The following is a 14,658-nucleotide window of genomic DNA, read 5'->3' on the forward strand; positions in this document are numbered from 1 at the left end:
GAAAATTTCATTTTTGTTGTAAGGCGTTAAAATGGTGCAAAGGTGGATGTGCTAAACTGCTTCCTGAAGATTAAATAGTGTAACTGACCTTGTATCACTTAGTCCATCCCACTGGCTCAGTTCATTAGAGCGCCTGGCTTCTGGTCCACCGACACGTGGCGGGTTGGGTCCGAGTCGGTTTTGGCAGCCGCTATTTCACCTTGACGGATATGGCCTACGGCCAGTGGCAGCGGGCACGCGAAAGGTCAGGTGACGTTAGAAAGCAGGGCGGACTGTGCCACATATTGCACTTCCTGCCATCAAACTCTGCCGTTGCCATGGAATTGCGGAATGGGATGGTAGGGATCAGGAGCAATCCATCCCTTCAAAAAGGATCAGATTAAATCTTTAAAAAAGAGGTGCTACTGCGGTGGCATGAAATGACTGTTGACGGCATTCCAAACCCCTCTAGCTCACATGAAATCAATTGTGTTCTAAGGGTCTGATGTATTTTAAAGTCACACGTCTACATGGGAGCAAATGTTTTGGTAAACAAATCAGCAGTTGCAGAACACCGTACTGAATGCAGGCCATGGGACAGCTTCGTTGAGGCTAGAAACCATACTCGAATATGGCGATAATTACAGGTAAAAGTATGCGTCATGCGTGTGAACGGCATGTATAACTGATCATGCTATGCTAGGCTTCTCAGTATCCAAAGCCATCCAATCAGGCATTGGGCCTGGTCACCGCCAGACCCGAAAACAATGTGAGATCGTCGCAGACGAACACTACCGCAACTGGGTAGCGGCTGTGAGAATCGGCTACACAACCCCGAACTGTGCATCCACACAACTACACAACCACCGGTGATAACTGAGCCAAGCTCATTCGCGCCGTGCGACTGCAGTACAACGCCCTCTGTCAAACGACAAGGATCATACCTACTGAAATGGGCTACCAAATTTCTCCCTGGCTGGAGGTCGTGCAGCCATTCTTGGTTATCTATTTACAGTCAACGTCGATGACAGCAATGGTATGTCAACCAACACACCACGCAGTGATGCCAGTTGAGATGCCAACTGCGTACCTACCCCATGGGTATGCCGATCCACGCAGCTCAGCAGAGTGTAAGCGCCCTCATAAATTGCTTGATAATTCCAGAACACAAGTTGTGTGAAAAGCATGATAGGAAGATACTATTGCATTAAATTGGAGCACATTCCATCGCCATCACTTAGGATCGAACGGCAAGGAACGGCCAGCCAGTTACTCATTCATTATGGGTAGTCGTATGGTCGTTCATGCAGCGGTCCGCGTGATTCGGGCGTCCAAGCAACAGCCCGTACTGGCGGGCGCGATGGGCCATCAGGCCGTCCACGCCGCACATCACGGCACTGTTCCGCACAAACGCTTCTGCCAGCCCGGTCATGACACTGAGCCGCGGCAGTGGATGTGCGGCACTTGATGAACGGAAAGAAGACACTGGGCAGCGACAGCTCGTCAGCCGAGGCGTCGGCAGACGCCAGTGCACTCGAGTCGAGCTGCACCTGCACCTGCACCAGCTGCACCAGACTATTCCGATGACACGAACAACTGATCGTGTACAGGCTGGTGGTCGTTCTGGCCACATTTTCATTCATCAGTTTCCAAAATATTTTGTTCATGGTACGCTGCCCAATCAACGCAGATTGCTTGCCTTTATCTGGAAGGTCGCTGCATGAATGTGTTAGATCCGAAGATGTTCGTTTTTGACGGACAGCGTTGTCCTACGCTGGGACACAATGAACACAGTAAACAGGTCACACATTCTACAAACTTTCATCTAAAATGGTGAAAGATCTTCTGTCTTAGAGAGAAACTGTCTTTTCCAAAGCGTCCATTTGCCACCACAGCTGCAGACTCAGTCACTTGGAGGCATAACGCTGCACGCGAACTATGACATAAATGAGCCCTGACGTTTTGGCATTCGCAGAACCCACGTCCTACAGGCGTTGGCAGCCGAATACGCCTTGCCAAGGCAGGATCTTGCATCGGCTTAACTTGAAAAGTTGTGGGTTGATTTCGCTGCTGTTTGAGGCAATTAGCACCTTGCCAAATGTGGAATGCTGCCAAACGCCTTCACGCATCACTCCGGCAGCACCAGCACGCATCGTTCCAGCAGCCCCAGGCCTCATCGTTCTGACAGCACCAGCAGCGCAATGTTGGCAGAACCGTGCAAAGTCAAAATAAAAACCGTTACAAATTGCTTGTTCAAAAATATCACAACATTGAACTTTTGGTAGATTGGACCGGTTACCATCTAACACTTATCTGTCTACAGCAGTTTTTGGTTACCAACTGTGTGGTCTGGATAGCATTGCTGTTGCCAAACACGCTCCGATGCTCCCTTGTATTCAAAGAGCATCGCAGACTAACATTTTTGAGACTTCCTGTCTGGACGGAATTGGTGCAAAAGTGTGTTCTCAGCTTCTTTGTGTGCTTATGAAATATACGACGAATGTTTGAAATGTTTGAGAATCTGGTATCAACTGTCATGATTGCAGACTTTCCACCGTGGCAAACAACAAGACATTGAAAGAGCGTGTAGCCGGACCAATGCCCGCATACAATAGTGGATAGTGGATAGTGGATAGTGGATAGGCACTACTTTTCGTGATTACGGATGCACTTATATCGCCTATTTGGCCCATGTCACTGATATCAATGGAAAGCAGAAGGGAACTCTTTCTTTGCTGTTTTGTTTCAGAACAGGTGAGCGACTGCGTCCGCAGTGCTTTTACCGTCATGAAAGGATCGTGCTTAAACTAAAGGTGTTTAGGTCTTAAAAAGGATGGGATCGAAGTCGAAGAACAGCATCGAAAGGTCTTTAAGAAGACTATTTCAGGAAAGGGCAAGAGTGCAGTCAGGATTTGGAAAAGGGATTAGCGAGCTCAGTGGGCATCACGCTGTAGACGTCCTAAGTAAGAAGCTTCCCGTCAGTAGCCGTCTTTGAGAGTGAATAACAAAAAATGAGCGATTCTTTCGAAGTCTATCCCACCCTCTCGTCCATCATGCCCTGGGCTGCACCTGTAGAATAGGATGTCAGACAGCCCAAGGAAATACGTTCTGAGAATTTCGCGTCGCACACTGCGTCGTGTGCAGCCCCGCACGCCGTGCAGCGGCGTGCCGAGATGAAAACCCGTGACATTCTGCCGTTCTGCTGGCACGTGCTGATGCCTGATACCCATGTTAACCAGGACTGAAGACGGCTCTAATAAAAGCTCACGGTTAGGGACAAGTCTTACAAAAAGTACTGTTCACAACATTCATGACCAATGAATTGCAACGCACCAATCTACGCAATTTCAAAAGCTGTTCGTTATTCATATACCATTTGACTTCTTGTAACACCCTATATCATTTAATAAGTTAAGAGCGGAAAAAAATATGCAGCATTTGCACCAGCATTGAAATCAACTCGACATTAATCGTCGTTTGATGTACCACAAAGATATGCCCGTAGACGTTATCAGACATGGTAAAGCTGCGTAACGCCTCTCTGTTAGTTATAAAGTCCGCTTACAAATGCTAAAGAAAGGCAGCACAAACGGTGCCATGTTGCCCGAAGGCTCTTCGCCAGGCGAAACACATGCAGCACTGGCCGAGGCGACCAGCGTCAGAAGGACGACGAGCAGCAGAAGACTGAACCGCTTCATGATGATGTCTGTCCTCGCCAACAGAGCGGCGCCAGTACATACGCGCTGCTTGGCATGGCCCCAGGCAGCTAGTATGACAAATAAAACCTGGATGTTCATATAAGTTGTTTAGTGCATTAGCGGGGAACATTCTCCACATATATAACACAGTAGTACTGGAGCGATGTCACTTTTGTTTTCGTGACGATATTGTACAAACAGCTTAAAGCGTTGGCGACTTTCGTTGTCTTCGCATAAGCATTGCCGGTGTAGAACTCGCACTTGCCAACATGAACCCAATTATTTAGAGCAAAACTCCACGCAATATTGGTATCAACAGTTGCAAAAGCCATTTTGAACATCTCTAGCACGTTCATTTAGCTCAATATGAAACATGATGGCAAATAAAGGCGTTTTATTTCACTTCTGTCCACCGATCAGTGCGCCAAGTTTGTGTTGCTATTGGCAATGTGAGAGGCCTTCAGCAGCGATGCTCGGCCTCTTACCACAAACCCGCTGTTCCTCTCAATAGCAGGAAACCTCGGATGAGTTCTTGACATGTGTCGCTCCAAGGACTTTGGTTTGCTTCTTAAGCTACAGTTCAGGTATCTACAAACAACAATCTGGACCGGCAGGGCTTGTTAATGATAATGCCTGAAAGAACAAAACGGACGATTAGCTACGTCCTCCTAGCCAGTCAGCTTTTTACGACGTGAACTCAGCCGACAGCAGCCCACAGCCTTATGCTAAACCCAAAACGTGGCAAACAATCAAGTCCATCGATCTTAAATGGCGCAACGCTTTAAAACGCTGCGTAGCAAATTGATCGCGTTCGTCGCAAGATGCTGTGGCCAGCCGCAATTCTTACGACTAGAAATACGCGACGTTATTTGGTATTTTATACCGTCTAGTATGCGAAGCGAATCTTGGCTGAAAAATCTGTGAAAAGCACTGATCTGAGCGGCATTCGTGAAGCATTGAGTTACCACTGATCCGTAACCTCAACACTGATATAGATATGTTGTAGTATGCTTCTGTCACCTGCTAAAAACTATCCTGATTAAATCTACTGTGTTTGGCAGCATCTGATGACTTAACTTTGTCATGCAGCGAAACGTCAACGTTTCGACATACGCTCACGTTACAATCGTTAGCGAGTACAGATCGATCCTAAGCTTTGGATTTTGTCGAGCTAGGATAATCTCTGTCAAAATATGGTTTCAGTCTCGTAATTTCGTGACCAGTTAGCTCACAAAAGTGTCATTTTTCGCCACCGGTCATATCCGGTAAATCAACAGCCTCTCACCCTGGCCGCGACAGTGCAGCGGTTAATGCTCGAAGGCAGTTGAGGGCGCCAAGGGCCTAATTCAAGTATAGTTTGGGCTTCTTTTTTGAGGTTTTTGTTCTCCTCGAACGCAATACCAATTAACCGCCCCGAAGCATCTCATTCCAATCAGATAGAATGGGTGCAATTGAACTCGGATCGCTGTAATGCTGCAGAATCACGGCCATCCGATTTCAGAAGACGTATTGGAATTCCCCAGCTGTCTGTTATTTATCTTGCTCCGACATCTAAATCTTTCGGCAGCACAGAGAACCAAGGGTACGGATCAGGCCAATTTCCGAAAACATTGGCGGTCGAGCTGCGTCAACAGCTTGTCGTTAAAAATCTACCCGCTTTTGAAAGTTGGCAACCTCGTCTTCATTACTCTCTACTAGCAAACCCTGGAACAGCGCATTTGGCTGCGAGGAAACTCTTCTTAGGCCAAAACCTATGCGAAGAAATACACCTGCGCAGACAGGCGGCACAGTGCGTCGATGATTTTCGGCTTTTGGTACGCATGCCCGGCTCGCCAGGTTTGAAAACAATGGACACCGCTGACGCAGGAAAGCGGACAAATTTTCCACAATGTCTCATGTGTTTCTAATGTAACATCTTCTTCGATAAGCATGGAATGTATGGAGAAGGTGCCAGAAAGAAAGAAATGCATAGATGACTACGTGAGTTATGCATACTTAAAGTGCACTTAGTCATAAGCTATCCCAAAAACCTGGTCCTTTACCCCTACCTTACACAAACGATTTGGTAACTCAAAACGTCATCGATAATACCATGGTAAAAAAGGCCAGCGGCAAGGTGGAAGTCTCCAATGGCATGCGTCAGTATATGTCCGCATGCCGGCACCACCTAAATATTTCTACTTATCAGCAGCTTGAAGTTCATCTCTGTACTTTGCGAACAAGCAGTCAGCAGTGTGAACACTAGCCAGCAGTGCTCACGGTGCCCCTCCGGTCGTCTTATACAGAGGTCTCACTGCTGTCAGTGGGACAACTACAAATGCATCTATCCAGGCAGCACACCCGTTGCTCGAACTCCGGCTTACGTGGACATGGTCCAGAGCCGAAAACAGGATTCAATTACCGACAAGGACAACTGCGGCGATGCCGATGACATTTTGTGGTATACATCTTGAAAACATTCTCCGACGCTTTCAGACCGCTGTGAGCCGAATCGCCTGTCCTTGACGCCATAAGTACGTGTTCACGTGTTTTGCTGCAGGGAAAGGTCCCGTCGATTTTAGCAGACTTTTGCCTGTTCCTGCACACAATGTATGCATGTTTCGTTGCAGGGAAAGGTCAGGGGCGATTTTAGACTTTTTGCGGGCTCCATGCCATCAGCAGTTACAATTTACAGCCACTGTCAGCACTGAACGGGTGTCTCATACTAGGCTGGTCAGAAGCACATCAGCAAAGACATGGCCAACACCTATTTCCAATTAGATAGTCGAGCAATTCAAATAAACATCATCGATCGCGATCCTAATGAGGCCATCATAACGGGATGGAAACCCTTGTGTTCACATGCATTGACCTTATTCTGGTTTATGTGTACACAGTTACTATCCCAGGCTTCAGAGGCACCCTAACCAGCAGCGAAGAGGGTTGAAACGTGGCATGGTGGTAGACGAGGACGCCATCAAGTACATATCCACAGGCCTTTTGTTCGGAGCTAGTAGATCGGCCTCAGCATTGTCCAGAGGACTGGTAGCTAAATGCACTTAGTTGGGTGTCAGAGAATGCACAAAGGCGTTAAAGTGGATCTGTAAATTCGGTTTGTAAAGGTTTTAAAAAAACTCATTTTTAGCCGTTGTGCTTTACTTTCTTACGTGGGTGCATACGCGAATAAAAATCAGACTACGATCGAAGCCCTGGTAGTGCGACGGTACGCCAAGTGCTGGGTTAGATCTCCTGGTTAACGAGTAATGCGGGTAATGTCAGATAAGGGTTTCTACCGGGCTCGTTTCTCCGGTCCATCTCCAAAGGAAACTTATCCCATTTTTTCGCGACTATGTGAGCATAGAGAGCTGCTAAGCCGCAGTCGGTTTGGCTACCGCACTGTGCTTGGAAATCTCGAACCCCGCATCCTTACACTTGGAAGACAACTGTATGATTACCACCGTGAGAAACCTGCCTAATATTTAGTGGTCTCCTCTCTCCGTGGCAAGTACTTGCAGCTATGTGGTAGAGAGCTATATATTGCATTAGTATTATATGCTTGTTATGATCATTTTGATTTGCAATTTTAATATCACAAAACTGATGCGCTATCTCGCCTCTGTCTTCGTCTCAGCAAGTTTGCAACTAAATTCCTCATAAGCCGACAAAACGTCAACAACCCACACGGTCCCCAGCACCGCGTCACCATAACAGAAGACTACATAAAGCACATGTGTGGTCTATGAAATCTGATAGAATATGTAGCAATGTTATGTCGCATTTCTTCCTTAGCCACATCCTATATGAGAGAAGGAAACATCAATGATCGCGTAACAGATACACCCCGTAGATAAGCAATCTTTCTTCCACAATGCGTTCGGCGCAGCAGCCAGCGACGACGCAATTTCCATGGCCACAGAATGACGCAACAGCTGTAGTCCGACAGTAGCGCCATATGGTATCACAATGAACAAACCGAAAAACTGGAGAGAAAAATTGGGTGGAAGTGAAGTCGAATGGTGGGTACATCCACTGTCGTACACTTAAAATATTCGGCTCAGTCCCCCCAACGCCGTTCACCTAACACGACATAGGTGCTTTCAATTTGCGTTGGCCTTTGACGTTTCCGCAAAGTTGTACGCACCCTTAAACCACCCACAGCTATCGTTTGTGTACACGCAAGCCTCATGAATTAACCGTGTATATTCGACTGCAGTAAATACATTGCACCAGATGACGCTGACTTGCAAGAATTTCTCGACAAAAAAGAAAGACAAGAAATAATTAATTGTAAGAATTTACCCTTCGTTCTGGTGCGGGGTCAATTTGAACCCCTCCCACTGAGATCTCGAGAACTAGGAAGGACAGATGCACCAAATTTACAGAGTGTCTTGAACTATAAGTGAACTCACTTTGGTCAAAGTTTGGATTTCCTAGGTCATGACCTCCAGGTCAAATATGGTCAAACAAATTCAAATTCCAGGATGGTCTGCAAAGTGCCCCCAGAACATATGCAACTGTTTCTAAGCAAAAGATCACAAGCGCATTTCAGGTCAGTGACCTTGTTTGACCTTTTAAAGGTCATGGTGACCAAAATCATGCAAGACTGCTCCGAGTTTTGCATTTGAATAAGCGACAAGCATTGCGCTAGCCAGTATGTTCCTAAAACAAAGTGTCGATTCAGGTCATCTTAGGTCAATGACCTGTTCTGACGTCTAAGAAGTCAACAGAACATTATAATGCGGTTCCTGCTGCCAACGAATTCGAAATGAGCACCACAAACTACTTCATACAGCAAGCCCCAGAGTAATAAATCAGGTTGGCTTTGACTTTGATCTGACCTTCATACCAGACCTGACGTCAACACAATTTCCTCATTCAATATCTTTGGTGCCTAAGAAAGCATCTCAGAGATGTATGGCTTCGCCAAACACTCCGTTGTTGTATGAGGTTGAACGATTCCCTGGAAACTGTCTTCGCTGAAACCATGCCCTGACTTTGACCGACCATAGGTCAGCGACGTTACAAGGTACATCTAAATGCTTTACATCCGACGATCTGCTATTCCATTGTTTATAGCTATACGAAGTTTGGCGCGGCTACGCCACGCTGTTCGGAAGTCATTCTGGAAATACCTTCGGGGGTCATGATGACCACCCTTCCCCCCCCCCGCCCGAACGCGTGTTAAAGTGTATACGCTTCCTACATATAACAATAATCAAGCAAGTTGACATGAATCCTCAATAAGAATCTGTGCCACGGTTTCAGCACTTCTTGATTTGGTGGCAAATGACTCAGGCAAGCCAGAAAACATGTCAGTTACGTTAATGACGCATCGATTAGCACTGTAGCTATGCGAAAATGGTCCAGAGAGTGTCCATTGCAATCAGTTTGAAAGGGTATTTTGAAATATGCATGCTTAGCAGAGGAGGTCGTTTTTTGTTGCCATTTTCGCATGTTACAGGCCATGCAAGTGTTCAGCTACCGAACCATGTCTCGGTACATGCCAGGCCAATTATCACTAGAGCAGAGTTAATCAGATCCCGGCGAATCTAATGCCCTCCTGGCGATTTCAACCGTCGGGAGAACAGGACGTCACTTCATACGTGGTGGCTTGGTCCACACGAGCGCGCACCCGTGAAAACTAAGCCATCCCGTACTAAGTATGGCTGTGTGCTGTCGATGTTGAGACTACAGCAACAGGTGTTCTGAAAACCGAGCCGTAATGTGCTGTGACTAGCGCGAACCAATACAATATCAAGTAAGTCTGCGATGCAAAAACGGATCCATGGCCATTTTGATGGAATCTCCAAATGCTAGTTCGCACTTGTTTGTCATTATTTGTGTTGTAAAGCTAGTCGGAGCTATGCTACATGTAGTTATTTATGCTTGTTATAGAGCGAAACTTTTGGTTATGTTTGGTACTGTTCGATCACCTTTTCTGTAATGGATACTGCCTCTGCAACGCCAATAATATCGTTTAATTATTCACTGGCTCATCACTAGTAAGGATATGTACTCTCTTGGCTGAAGTATGACCAAAACATGATCAAACCTTTGGGATGACTTTCGGTCAGGTACGACATAAACATTACGAAAATGGTTGTCACTTTATGATGCCGACCATTCAGTGATGAGATTGTGAAAGTTACGCCGCACCATGCGACGATTGTATTGCATCAAACAATTGCTTAAAAGCCCGTGAAAGCCATACTGAATTTAAGCTATCCCCAGCATGCACGTATTTAAGGCAACATTTGCGGCACACATGTGTGTTTTCTCTAAATGTTCAAGCACGCTTTAATGCACAGAAAATCCTCAGAGCTCAGTGTCATTCTGGTGCGATGCACGAATTCTCCAGAATCGTGGGCGGATCAAATCTCGTGGTCGAGCCACTCGCGTACTGCCCAGATCAGCGCACTTATTAATGCCTTACTGAAGGCCGTGAGAGCGCTATATAAGGCAACCCGCGGGGCAGTGTGTTCACTCGTGGCTGGTGTTCGCACTGCTCATCACTTGTAAGCAAGGTGCAGAAATGAACTTTAAGCTACTGGTAAGTGGAAATATTACGCCGGCGCCGGTGGTAAGACGTGAAGTGATCAATGCACTTGGAAAATCTTGCCTATCACTGAAATATTTTACCGGGCCATGACTGATAACGTTTTGAGCCTGCGTTACCGAAAGCCAAAATGAATCACGTAGAGTATGTGTGAAGGAGCACGTTCGATCTTGATTTCTGGCATACAGTTTGCGTAAATCAAAACATATTTTACAGGTGCCCTTGCTCTCCCCCTCTCTCCGGTCACTTCCGTGTCCACTTTACCTCTCTCTTCCTTTCCTCCTCTCTCTTTCTTTCTTTCTCCCTCTTACTCTCTCACTCAATCTTGCTTTCTCTGTCCCGTTTACTCTCTCTGTCCCACTTACTCTCCAAGTCTCCCCTGCTTTTCTTTCTTCTTCTCTCTCTCTTTACTCTTCCATCTCACACATTTCCCTTCTTCCCTCCTCACATCCTCTCCCCCGACTCGCCACTTCTCAACATCCTTCTCTCGATCTTGCCAGCTCTCCAGCCCTCGGTCATTCTTTCCTCACGTCCTTCCACCCTTCTAGTTTTTTGTCCTTTCCATTCTTCATTCCTTGTTCATTCCACTTCCAATAACATTCCACTTGTTAACAGCGCCTGTAGTCAGCGGTTAGTACATGCAGAGCTGTTGTCAAATTGACAGAGTAGCACCCTTAATTTTGTAGATTTATTCCTAAAGAACGTACACCTTACGACCACGGTGAAGAGACTATTGCCTATGGTACGCTTCACCTTTGGTACAATCGGCACCAGTTAACAATTATTTTTCATGAAAATGTTTGCCCTGTTTGATGTTTCATGTCTTTCATTCTGGGATATCAATTTGTATACTATTGGGAGGCCGCTGAGTGTTCCCCGTAATGTTGACCTGGGATTATGAGCAAAAAGGCGCACTTGGCCAGTCAAATGCAGTGATCGTCTGAACTAATGATACACCAGCTACCTAAACGCATCAACACTAATATCACCACAATCACATATAATCATGATCACATCAGAGCGACCTCTAGTGGGAAGCCATTCTTTAACATTAAAACGATTATTTAAGCGACAAGATACAATTTTCAATTTCAGTTTGACATGAGGAGCGCAAATCAAATTGTCCGAAATCCGGGGAGAAGTCATGATTCCGAGTAAGCTATCACAAGTTTGTTATCTGAGCCTCTAAACCATTGTTATAAAGCAAACTCCTGCTTTAAATATCTGCATATGTCAGCAAGTCTGGGTTAGAAATTTGCAGGTTAACATATCGCGTATATAAAAAAGCATTGCGTTATAGTATTCTAGAACTGAATATGTATATATATATATATATATATATATATATATATATATATACTAACATAGTACTATATGCAATCCAAATGCGGTATTAAGCAGGCAATTCAAAAAGTGGACGAATGTTTTAGGTGCTGGAGAGCTCTCTTCTCGGAAGACAATTTGCTGACGCTAACGATACGTTTGGAATATGAGCGGTGAATTAATGGTGAAAACATTCTGGGCTGACCCTTTAAATTTGTGCTGCGGTGCCTGTCGGCTGTCGGCCTGTCGGTGTCGGTGCTTGATTAGACTTCATGCATGCTTACGAGCAGTTCAGGTGCGAGATCCACGTATCTTGCGGCATTACTTGTGATGTTTTAAGTTCTACATATTTTTCAATGATTTCGCAGCGTCATGATTTGAACGAATAACGCCAAAGTGAATGTGCAGGTTGTACGACGTTGCGTTGTTTCCGTTTCAGATTCTGTAGCTGGCGGTCGTGTTTGGCACCATCTTGGCGCGTAGACCCTCCGACCGCTTTGACCGACGCTCTAGACGCCCCTTCGAGGTTCGTGGCCGCCATAGCGGCATACGCCGCTGGCATCACTAGAGTGGTCGCCGCTGAAGCACAGGCTATGCAGGAGGCTGCAGCAGTCGTGGCCACGGTGGCTATCCGCGGTGGCTAGGTCGCCACTATCGACACAGAAGATGGCGTAGGAGAGCCGTCGGTGGGAGAGATTTCGCTCTAGTCTGCCTGCGGTGTGACCCGACCCTGACCAGCACAATGACCGCTGTCTGAACTGACCACTGTCCGCTTGACTCTGATCGTCACCTGGAGCTGCCTCTCTGCTGCAAAATACATCTGCACATCCACGGTCTCCTTTACGCAACAGGGAAGGTATGACTTGATCACACTGCGGTAAATGCCAACGTTCGTGTGCCTTGCGGAAGACACCGCAGTGTTGAAGCAAAGCCAGCAGACTGAAGCCCTGCATGAACGAGCTGCATGAACGCCACGACCGGTTACCCTTTCAGGCGTGCCTGGTCGTAGTGTGGGGTGCGATGTTTTGTTAACACACGAGTCAGTTTGTGCCTCTCACCTCATCTGTGTCGGTGGTCGGGCATCTCGTCTCGCTCTGCTACGGCTGGCGCGACTGGCCGCAACACCAGCTCCGCACGCTCCTTTACCCCTGAGACTGTCGTTTTTACACAGGGTAAGCGCAGCCTTACACCGCATTACTGACGGAGCGATGGGGAACAGAAGTTAATATATCAATGCTATCTTCTGTTTTTCCGGTTTATCTCTGCAGGGGGAAAACTAAGAATGCGCAGCTGAGCCAATGAACTGCTATAAAAATTACGCACCAGGTGTAAAGTTACAAAATATCATAAGATCATCTTGTCCTTATCACCGTATATGCATAAATGTGCCACCTTTTAAGTTGACTACATATAACGCAGCTTTATGAGGGTTTATGAACACGCAATGCCCAGTTTATTATCTTTGAAACAAGTCAAGTATTAGCTACGGTATAGTACAACTGGTATGGTATATGAGCATTATCTGAGCCTCTAAGCCATTGTTATAAAACAAACCCCTGCTTTCAGTATCTGTATATGTCAGCAGGTCTGGGTTAAAAATTTGCAGGTTAACATATCGCGTCAATCAAAAAGCATAGCGTTATAGTAGTCTAGAACTGAACACATATATATATAAATATATATATATATATATATATATATATATATATATATATATATACATATACATATATCTATCTATATATATATATTTTGGAATATTTTGGCAGAATCCTTTCTTTGATACATGTTTGATTAAAAATAACTGCTGACTCAGCATTGACGAGCTTTTTGATGCATCGTTCTAGTTTCCGGGTCTTTGACTTGGCGTCATCGCTTAGATTAAAGATGGTTCGCACAAAATTACTCATATATTCATCACTCCTTCCATTCTAACGTTTCGAGATCCTATCTCATCGTCGGAGAGGACTAAGTTGCACAAGAAATAAGTTTTGAGTTTTAAAGGATGAAAAGTTGTGCACTACTGTTGGAAAACATCTTTTGGTACGGAGAACATAAATGAAGCATAACTAATTGAAGTAAGACGGAATCCTGTTTTCATTTTCATACATGTAAGAAACACTCATAATGGGAACACCACAAAGACACAATGGGAACACTATTGCCACAATCCTATCAGAAGTGCTCACCGCCCACCACCTAGTAGTTCAAGGGTTCTGCAAGAATTTGTCTGTCTGTTTAAGGCCGGAGAGAGTTCGTTAATGAACATGCTTTCCAAAATTTGAAGGCGTCTTCTGTCACTGCATGTCCGTAAAATGTCAGTGCTGTCTTTCAGTTGCTGTGTCAATGTCATGTCGTGTTCCTGTCTCATGTAGTCCAGAGGTGCCCCGTCACGTAAGTGCATTGTCAGGCGTCGTGAGAGTGTCGTTGTGGTCACACCAATGTAGTGTATGCAGTGCGACGAAGTTTGCAGCCTTCGATGTTGCATTAGAATTGATACACTACATTGGTGCATATTAGTTTGTCGGGTTTGTCGGGGCTGATTCTCATAAGAAAATTCGATATTTTCTTATTACAGTAGTAAATGACAATGTCTATTTTGTGGTCGTTTTTGCCTTTAACGTGTCGATGAATAATTTCCCGCATAGCTTTTTCGTCTTGTTGGTGGGCAGATGTCATTTGATTTTGATAATACAGTTTGACGGTTGGTTGGATGTCTTGCCCTGGTTTGCCGTCAAAGTTTCTTGTCATTTGTCGTTGTGTCTCAGCCACGCATAAAAAGCTCGTCAATGCTGAGTCAGAAGTTATTTTTTAATCAAACATATACATATATATATATATATATATATATATATATATATATATATATATATATACTAACATAGAGCTATATATAACCAAATGTGGCATTCAGCAGGCAATTCAAAAAGTGAACGAATGTTTTAGGTGCTGGCGAGCTTTCTTCTCGGAAGACCATTTGCTGACCCGAACGATATGTTTGGAATATGAGCGGTGAATTAATTGTGAAAATATTCTGGGCTGACCCTTTAAATTTGTGCTGCGGTGCCTGTCGGCTGTCGGCCTGTCGGTGTCGGTGCTTGATTAGACTTCATGCATGCTTAC

Source organism: Pollicipes pollicipes, unplaced genomic scaffold, assembly GCF_011947565.3.
Source record: "Pollicipes pollicipes isolate AB1234 unplaced genomic scaffold, Ppol_2.1 Scaffold_1600;HRSCAF=1878_pilon_pilon_pilon, whole genome shotgun sequence".
Lineage (NCBI taxonomy): Eukaryota > Metazoa > Arthropoda > Thecostraca > Pollicipedomorpha > Pollicipedidae > Pollicipes > Pollicipes pollicipes.